The 10,340-nt window shown below is 40.3% G+C and overlaps 1 long non-coding RNA gene across 2 annotated transcripts; it reads left to right on the top strand.

Annotated features, from left to right (window-relative positions):
- Positions 1-6,622: 6,622 nt before the first annotated feature.
- LOC130206200 (uncharacterized) lies at positions 6,623-9,555 on the top strand. Of its 2 annotated transcripts, none has more exons than XR_008834051.1 (6): positions 6,623-6,732; positions 7,369-7,393; positions 7,634-7,796; positions 7,932-8,013; positions 8,600-8,678; positions 8,997-9,555. It is a non-coding gene; the product is annotated as an uncharacterized LOC130206200 (long non-coding RNA). The 2 variants fall into 2 exon arrangements; XR_008834050.1 differs by having other exon boundaries at positions 6,625-6,732; positions 7,925-8,013.
- The last annotated feature ends 785 nt before the right edge of the window (positions 9,556-10,340 follow it).

Here is a 10,340-nt window from a genome sequence, read left to right as displayed (position 1 = left end):
TGGAGGACAAGGTAAATTGAGGTGACGAGGAGGAGGTGAGCCATTCTTCCACTGTCCTTCCCTAAAACTTACTACGCAGGAAGGAAATGAACCCAACGGATACATTCTAAAGGGCTGAAAACGCCACGGCTATCTCTAATACTGTCGTTCCCCTCAAACAAAGGGAATTAAATAAGGTCTTTGTCAGCAGTTAGGGCATCTGTCTTCTTTTCCTCCTGCTCGCCTTGAGATAAAAGAATCAGCAAAGTAGCATAATGATTGTTAATCGGATCTTTATTAACCAAATTATTGTCTCGCTGATAATTGCTTTCTCAATGTCATGTAAACTGTGTTTCACACTGCCACTGAATTAATGCTCGGCATTTACGGAGTTTATTAGGCAACATCAGCGTGGCTCTTCATCACCTCTTTGATGAGGATAATCATGTGGATTTTACTAGACTGAGTTATGCTGTTCACATCCCACACACAACACTTGCAGTGCAACAGCAGCCTGTCCACATTGTAATATATTGAGAACTAAATTGTGTGTGTGTGTGTGTGCATGTTTGTGTGTTTATGCGTGCACATGCATGTACACACGTGTGTGTGTGTGTGTGCGTTAGTAGGCACAAGCGCCATCTAAAGTACCATTGTGTTGCAGAGACAGCGATGAGCTTTGCTGCTTTTTAATTAGTGGCCCTTCAGACTTAACCCCAACTCATCATTCTGCCTGAACTGAGGCACGACGATTAATTGACTCCTCTGCGTTGTCATGGAACTTCATTTCCTGCGGACACTCTCGGTGTGCCTCTGAGTTCACGCCACATTTTGCTTCCACAAATATTGAGTCTTCAGTTGTGACATATGGTAAGGTGCCACAGGGCTTTGATGTCCCATTTTTCCATCTCCCTCACAGCCGTGAGATATATTCAGCTCTCTTTGGCTGACCATAAGCTAAAGAAATTATAATAACATGTACCTATTTCCAAATTGTGATGCCTATTTTTTTTTCACAACTCGTGACTGGTTTAATTGTTCTTTTGAACTGCCAGCAGAACTGCAGCACGCTGCCCTCAGTTGGGGACTCTATTATGGTTTCAATCCAACTGTCAAGAGAATCTGAATTGCACTTTTGAAATGTCAGGAAAAAAAGTAAAGAAGGTACATTTTCATCAACTGAGTTGAAGGGAATAAATGGTCCTTCAGATTACTGCCTGCAAAAACAGAAATGGACCGAGTGGAACAGGACAGAAATGTTCCATTAATGCTCCACTGTATGTAAAATATAACCCTTTTATCAGTTAGAGCTATTCTTTTCTGACAGCAAACCCTCACCATAATCTTCCAATTTCAAACAACCTCTCAAAATAATTGACCATGGTGTTTTAAATAAATGGAAAACCTGCACTTATTTTGATCAAAATATAAAAGTGACCTCACCAGAATATTCTAAAAAAATAGTAATTGGTAAGCATGCTATGATTAGAAATGCCACAGATGATGAATGAGGAGCACCTAAGAGACCAAAGGTACCGCAGAATGTAAAAAGCAAGTCATGGCAAACTGGCATGCTCCTGCCTGGGGCGATACTTCATATATATATTTATATAGACTTGGGCACCTACAGTTCCCTAGCCAGCCGTAATGGTTCTCTGCCTGCCAAGTTATGTCGACTACAAAACTCACGAGGGGATCTTCTGAATGATAGAAAGGGGCTAAAAAATAGAATTATGTATCTTATTGGGTATTATTGTGTAAATATGTTCCTCCAACAGCTTTAGCAGGTGACTGTAAACTTCACTGGAGCTTTCCAAAGTAAACCTTTCCCAATTGCTCTATCCCTTTTTGTCTTTTCTTTCCAAAAGCTTTTCGGCTTCTGGGATTACACTGACCTGTAGCAATGGACCGGACAACAACATGTCAATGAAAACACATTCAAGAGCTAAGTATATTTTTAAAAAGTTGTCTTAGTCTGTCAGCCATAACCAAGTCCAAACAAAGCCATGGAGGAACAACCATACAATCATTTGAAGCTGAAGGCAATGCATTTTAAAAAGTAATTGCTGACCGTTAGCTGTTGGTTTGATGAAGTGTACCTGGGTAAAATCCCATCAGTTAAACAGTATTTGATATGGGTTACTATGGGTTACTATGGGTTACCGGGTTCCAGCGTTTCACGCTTGCCCAAAAAACCTAGAACACAAAAATGGTGAATAAATAATTTGAGCATCAGTACATTTTAGTTGGTAAACGTAAAGTGTAATTCCATTTGGCACATAAGGGTACGTACATGGTACCCTGTCAGTACAATAAAGATCACACAGTCGCTCACTCAAACCGGAAGATCATAGGGAAAAACAGAGCAGCACTACCTTCAGCACGGATATAAAAGCTATGTGCTGTGGGATGCACAGAAAGTTCTGAATGACCCTGAACACATATTCAGGACCCAGAATTCCAGGTGTTGCCTTCAGAAAGTTAGAAAGCTAATTAATATGAAAATGTTTTCATTACATACTGCATTTAATTATTAAATAGCAGTATTGTATATGATGTGATTTTATTGTGAATTGACTATTCATTATCTCTGTTGATCACCCCTGGTTTTGTTATTCCAAACTATGTTCGATAAGTGTATTTAAGCAATATTATGCACAAGTGTACTGTATGTATTAGCTCATACTAATTCGATGTTCCATTTCGGCAGATACAGATACCTTTGGTGTGTGATTGTACAGCTGATCTACAAGTATCCAGAAAATGTTTCCAATAATCTAAAAAAATGTAATTTGACCTCTCTGAAAGTCTGTAAAGCATCAAATATTTTAAATGTAATCCTTTAACTTTATTTGGAGTGTTTTTATTTCCCCACAAAAACACATAACTCAAATGATAAGGAAATAAAAGATAGTGTTTTCATCCATTAAAACAAATATTGTCATTATTATATTTAATGATGTATTAAAGTGTGCTTAGAGCTATAGTGTTAGAAGTTAAACAGGTTCATAATGAATCTATAATATCTAGTTTGTATGAATATGAAAACATCTCCTTCAAACAAACACATGTATTCAAGTTTCTTACCCAAACAATTGTTTCCAAGATTACAAGTGTACACATGATAACGTTATAATTTACCTTTGCCCAATACACTTTTTTTTTAACAGAGCCTGAACGCATCATAATGTTCACCAAGGAGTGTACAGACCAATACATGCACTTTAAACCCCTAATGGCTTTAGGTTTTAAATGGCGACCAAAGTACCAGCAATACATTTGTTTATTCAGGTATTGGCAGCTGTATCCCGTTATAAATATCTCAGAAGAATTGTAGGTTGAGTGCAACAGAGGAATTAGTTACCTCTATTAAGAGCTGCTGCCTATGCTTCCCCGTTCAGCTTACAGCCACAGATGTATAGGGGAAGGACGTACGGCCGTTGTGGTGCAATCTAGATTCTGCAACACTGAAACTGGAGAAGTGCCCTGTGAACTCAGCAAGAGTTCAGCATTTTATTGAACCTCATCAGCTATACTGCAAACACACGCACACACACACACACACACACACACACCTGCTTCTCGCCTACTGGGTCTTCTCTCGCTGGGATAATAATATTTCCCTATATACTCTCTTCAATGAGGATCTTTTTGCAGAACAGAACTATTGGCCGGTACATCGGCAGCAGCTGGAGACTGATCTCCAGATGAAACTAAAGATGCTGTGATAACCTTATGGACCGACAAGTTTATACAACAGGTTCAATTTCTGTACGTTTTGTATCGACCGGTCGAGCGTTGTTACAATGGCAGCTTCAAAGACAGCTGCTCCCTTTATTAATAACTATGTATCAAACAACTCAATAAACCCTGGCAGACTGATTAGGACCTAAATCTCTTTGACTCCACTGTTGAGAAGGGGCACAGGCCTTTCCCAATAAACTGTAACCATGTGGAGCCCCAGCCCCACAGTCCAGCCGTGGCTAATTAGCTGAGCGAATAGTTTCCATTTATTAGCTTATTCTTATTATTAAACTCTGCATGGCATCGCTGAGGTTACCGGCATTGGACGAGGACGGATCACAGGGGGCGGGGGGGGGGGGGGGGGTTCAAATATCTCCTGTTTTTTGGGTCACTTGTTTTGGGGTCCATGCAGTGATCTATGGAGTACACATACTTTGGGGAAGTTAAAGTTCAAACTGACTGTTTATGTTTCTGAAGAATTTTCCTTGATAACTCTTTCACCAGTGAAATAATACTGGATGTTGGAAGAAACATTTGAAATGAGTGAACCAAGACTAGCAGCGCCACGGATATATTGACATTGATTGATATTTGAAATGTGCTTATTGCTAGTGGTGCTTGTTCATGCAGATGCTAATGTGACAAGCCGTCTCCTCAGCTCAAAACCACATGGAAAAACCTTTATGGTTGCATTTTTTTTTTTTGTCGCTTGGTCGCATGGTGTGAGTTCTCTCTGGAGACATGACAAGAAAGACTATTCTGGACGTCATCTTGAGCTGCACTTTAAAAAGGGCTTTTAGTCTAATTCGTTTTTCCACCTCCGCAACTATTTCATCTTAAATTAATGGCCCCCTAAACGTCCATCAGCTGAGAACATTTAGCAGTGCTTTACTGTGCCTCAATCACTGCCAAGGCTTTCAAGCATTATGATGTTGCTGCTTTGCATCAGTTAGAATATTTGTTCTGTGCATTAACTACATTACAATGTCAGCCCGAGCCCAGAAGACTCGCAGGAAAAAAGGGAGAATTGGCTCAGAACAGAGGCACTTACACAAAACTTTATGATAATGTCTTTATCCAATTCCACGCTCTAACATAGGAAGCTTAGAATAGCAACGAGGAATTGATGTCAATCACCTCAAACTCCGTGCAGCATCACTTTGACTGTAAATGTGTTCTCTGCTACTGAATAATACCCTTAATTAAAAGCCCCGTCTTAGGTTGTCCAGACTGGCAGTCCAAGGAGACCAGCTCGACGGCTCAGGCACATTAACAGCAAATTAAAGCGCATCACAGCATATAATAACTCGTAGTTTTTATAACAAGTTTCAAAAGATCAGCTAGCGTCAAAATCTTAACCCTTTCAGCCCATGTGAGTTTTGTTCATTTGTCTCCACTGTGCCACTATCTCTGGCTTGCCACGTTCCAACCTCAGCCATTATTTTGGTAAACAGCTGGCTGAGAACAAAGACTCAGGCAGAACAAAAGTAGTTTTGAGTCCAGCTGGCTCATCAAACATGATGCGAAGGAACCACTGCTTCCACCTTCCCGATACATGCAGACTCAACTTTGGACCAAAATAATGAAAGCAGCCTGTACAGGCTTGTCTTTCTGCCTCACGGGCTAATTTGATTCAGCCAGCACGGCGGGAGGGAGGGTGGGTCGCTGGTTGTCGCCGAGGCCCGCGCGTGCTTTGTCTCGCCTTTTTGTTTTGCTGTCATGTGAGGATGTTGCATATCAGCGCCTGCTTGTTTATGCCAGCGTCAAGCAACAAGAGCCCGGATGCACACTGTGGTGATACAGCTGATCTGGGATCGCTGACACAAACGCACACGCGTACATAAATACAGCTGCTTCCTGGGCTTGTTCCTCTTGAACACACGCGCGATCGTAACTCATACGGTGAGATAGCACACCTGCAGTATCATATTGCAAACTTGGCCAACAACAAGGATAAGGAAGTAGAGACTAAAAGAGACCAGAGACACACGGGCAAACATACTAAATGTGGATCAAAGTCACAAGAAAAGGCCCCGGAGTTTCAGTATCCCAGAGACCAAGCGAGGCCAGAACCATTCTCCCTCCATCTCTGCCCTTTGTCTGGTAAGGTGGCTTTTGACTCCGAGCACAGAGAGCGGGGAGCCTCTGCCAGGCTGGGAAAGGACACAAAGCAGCATCCCCGACAACCACAGAGACCTTCATTCCCTTTCAAACCGACTCCCATTCAGCCACCAGCCTGCCAAGATCCAGCACAGGAGCACAGGGGGAAAGTAATTGACCCCCCCAATTAGATTGATTAGACCATATTGAATATGATTAATTAAAAATACTAGAATAAGACACACGCGACAGAATCATCCATTCACGATGCCCCGGAGTCATGCCGCCTCTTAATCGTTCCCTGGGTGGAGTTAGAAATGTATCAAATAGATGAAGAAGTCAATGTTCGTCTGGATGAGGGCCAATGAAGCAGTCCTCCTGGCTGAACTCATATTTAGCATTCATTGCTGTTGACTTTTTACGAGCGCTTTGATATCCGCACGAGGCTGCATCAAAAGACGAGGCCAAATATGAACCGACAGTATCTCCCACATTTACTTGAAGACTAAACAGGTTTGTATTGATCTCCCCCCCCTCCAAAAAAAATCATGCAAACATTCAGATGATGTCTCTTGCATTCTGAATAGGAGTGTGAATCTCTACACTGTAAAATGTAATAGTAAAGTTTACTTTAAAAAATTAGTGAGCTTTACTCATTTCTGCTTACTTTGTTGACCTTACTTTAAGAAACTGAGTAAAGAACACTTTTTGGTGAGTAAAGTTATTAAACTTATTATCTCAAGTAAGCTTTACTTTAAAAAAATTAGTGAGGCGGACTCGGAAGAAACTCGGGCGCACTCGGCAGCACTCGGCTCGAATACGCATGCGCAGTCGACCACTGAAGACGTTCTTTGGCCGAGACGGATTGGCGGCAGCGAGAAGGCAGTGCACTGTGCGAGTTACTTTAAGGTAAGTTTCAGCGTCTCAATAACGTTTTGCCGTTCATGTCCTTAGTAAACATCGTCGTATCTTCGCCATATTGTTCATATGTATATTCGTAGTTGAATCTTAACTTTACGAAGCGTTTAATGTAAGCTAGCTAGACCGTCAAAAGTTCAAAACAAACGAGTCACAATGTTAATGGCGGACATCGTCGTGGCTGTCTCACTCGTGTGCATTAACGCAGCACTACGGGAGTCACACAACGCTACTGTCACTGAGTTAAGAGTGAATGCAATATTAGGTTGAATGTAACGAGGAATAATTCAACCACAAACCGTATGATGGAGAACTTCTCGGCCACAGCGAATGTGGTACAACGTTTTTTAATTTTTTTACTTATACATCATTTCCTATTTTGTGATATTTACTGGAAATGACATCCATTATAACCAATAGCAAGTTTGAAACTAAGCTCCCTGCCAACCTCCCTACAGAGAATTTATGACTTCAATCTATCTATCTATCTATATCTAGGATAAGCATTTCTAATCATATTTGTCTGTGAAATCTTCCATTAAACTGATGGCTAAAAAGCCGTAAAAATGCATCTTGACGAGGAGTTATTTGCAGTTTGACTAATTGCTTTTGTTGTTTCTTTTGTAGGCTTTGAAAAACCTGGCAATGAATTGTAAGTATTGCTTATTTTCTTCTACACACTACTGCATAACACATGGAAGCGTTGCCAGATTGAGTCCATGTCTTCACACAGTGTCTCCTGTGACGACCATGAAGGGCCGATGAGGGGAGCTGATGAAATCTGTTCAATCTAGAAGCCACTAGTTTTCTGCCCAGTGTGATATATCATGTTGTAATGTGTGTACTGTAGGTCTAATATGACTAAATCTTAATTTATTTCTCTTTCCGTTAGATTCTGGCTGAATTCTGTCGCTTATCAAGCAAAAATCTGAGTTGCAATCAGAGTTCTTCAAAGATCTCGACAAATACATTCCTCGCTTCCTGGAGAAGTTCAAGACCCAGAGGGGGAAAGTGTCGGACAGAAACTTGAACATCTGCAACAAGTCACACCTGGGGTAAGTTTCTCAAGCAGTCATTTTTCTTTATGTGGTTAATAAAGTAGTGTCACAGCATTGCATGCAGAGCTGTCAAATGATTGTCCTTTAACACTTGTGAATTGTGTGTGTTTAAAATATTTTTTTAGAGTACAGATGTGACTGGGAGGTGAACAGCAGTCCTCCGTGGCTCTCCCGTCAACCTTGGAGATGACAACGCAGACTTTTTCAAGAATTTGTAAGTAGACTTTAGTCAAAATTATTTAATTCCACACCACAGGATGCCCAATATATCTCATGTGTTCTGCCTGTTAATCTTTTGGTATTGGCTACTTCTCTTCCAATCAGTGCTTCTATACTTTTTGATTCACTTATCCCTGATTGGGGCCCTTTTAGTGGGATCTCCCGTCTTTCCAGTCGGGTCCAGTTGCAGCTCTCTAGTCGCGCCATTCAAAACCCAAAGGCCTTCAAAATAAAAAATTACAAATCATATCACACCTAAATGGGCATCTGTACACCTTCACATGTCTGCATGATGGTAGAGGGGTTCTACTAATATCTCCTGTTACCAAAAAAGGGTTTTCACTTGTAACATTATCGCTATTTCTTTGTTGCTTTTGGGCAATATGCTCGCTCTCCTGCCACAGGAGGTTCAGGAGCAGCCAATATGATGCAGGTGTGACGGCTGACGATGGTAGGTACCTGTTCAGCCTCCTGTGGTAGGAGCACATTTCCCAGAAGCAGCAGTGACAAAGAAATGTGGATGTTTACCACGAATATGGTTGGTTGCCCACGTATTAAACGTTGGTCTTTCTTTATTGAAGGTGTGAGTTTAGGATGGCGTGAAGCTTCGACTTGACCCTATGGAAACACAGCAGATGCCACCAAAGGGTCCTGATCGGGGTGTGTTGTGATGCAACTGCATCGACCTGTCCTCAGGCCCTTCTACATTCTGTTGTTTACATTTGCTCTATTATTGTTGTTCCATTCAAATATCATCCCTATTTGTAAATATGATAATTCATATTCTTTATTATTAGCTTTTGCAATCATTCAGTGAATCACATGATCAATGAATTAATCATCGCACTCACTCCTGAGCATCTTTCACTTGATTATCTAATAATATCAGAATCCAAGTAACCATTGTGTGTTCTACCATAGAAATGCAACGTGAAATTTGACATGTAATTGTGTTTTTGATGCTGCTCTTGTTATTAGGACTCTGATGACCTTCTGGACGTGTCCCACACCTCCATTGGGACCCTGACGGTGCTGAAGACATCGTGGCCTCTCCTCACTCGCTGTACCTGGAGTCTACAACTACTGCCATCGTTTTGGGAGGAACAGTCGTGATGGGTGACCGTGATAATCTTCCCCGTGCCGTGTGGCTACTCTTCGGACTTATTTACCCCTGAATTTGGAGTATCCTCAACGAGTGAGGAACACCTTCTGAATTTATTCATAGAGTGCTTCTCACTTGGACCAAAAACCCTAAAATACAATCACTCAAAAATCTACTGATGCCGTAAGGGACTGTGTTCATGATGTGCAGTCAGGCCCGAGAACTTCACCCTTCTATCTCCAATAGAACTCTTTTATAGAAAATGTCTGTTTTTGTTGTTTCTGTAGTTAAATTTAGCAAATGCCGAAAACGCTGTGTTCATCATATTTCTGCGTTACAAAACCTAATCTGGCAACATGTTCAGCGTTTTAAGCACGTTGTTTGAGTTTTAAAACATGTGTTTTTCTTCTAAATGAACGTTGTCTTCCATTGTAACTGTTCTCCTTCTTTTGTTTCAACAACTTACAGTTTTTAGTTCAGCTTACTTGATCATTTTAAGGCAATCGGTTTCCTCACTATTTCTAAGTAATGGGATCTCATTGACTATTAAAGTTAACTAGTTCTTATTAGTACTGTTTACTTAATATAACTTGGATCTTTTAAGTTGTCTTTTTGAAGTTAACCTAACGAATAATTGTTAAGTTAACTATACTAATGTTTACTGCAATTACATGAGTTGCCTAAACTTAGTTTCTTTTAGCTTTAAGAACTTAAAATTATTGAGCTACTTTACTTAGAAATGTTGAGGCAATCGGTTTCCTCACCTTTTTCAAGTAAAGTCAACTTATAACATACTTAAAGATTTTTAAGTTACCTTCACGTGTATCTTTTAAGTTGTCTGAACTGACATATTATGAGTTGACTTAACTTATGTTTACTCCAATTACATCAGTTGCCAAAACTCATTTATTTTTAGTTTTAAGAACTTAAAATTATTGAGCTACTTTACTTAGAAATTTTGAGGCAATCGGTTTCCTCACCTTTTTCAAGTAAAGTTAACTTATTACATTTTACAGTGTAGGCACCTCACGATTTGATTCTGATTCAGAGGGCTCCGAAGCAATTATAAAACGATTATCAATTCATCTTGATACATCAACATTTATACAGATATGATTATTATCACTCCGCTTATACATTTGAAATGATTCATGGTTCAAAAACAGATGGATTTACTTACATTATCTTTTATTAAGTTCATATTAGTGACAAAAAGAAGA

The sequence above is a fragment of the Pseudoliparis swirei genome, chromosome 16 (assembly GCF_029220125.1).
Source record: "Pseudoliparis swirei isolate HS2019 ecotype Mariana Trench chromosome 16, NWPU_hadal_v1, whole genome shotgun sequence".
Classification (NCBI taxonomy): domain Eukaryota; kingdom Metazoa; phylum Chordata; class Actinopteri; order Perciformes; family Liparidae; genus Pseudoliparis; species Pseudoliparis swirei.
The sequence above is the reverse complement of the archived record's forward strand: the minus strand, read 5'-3'. Positions and strand labels throughout refer to the sequence as shown.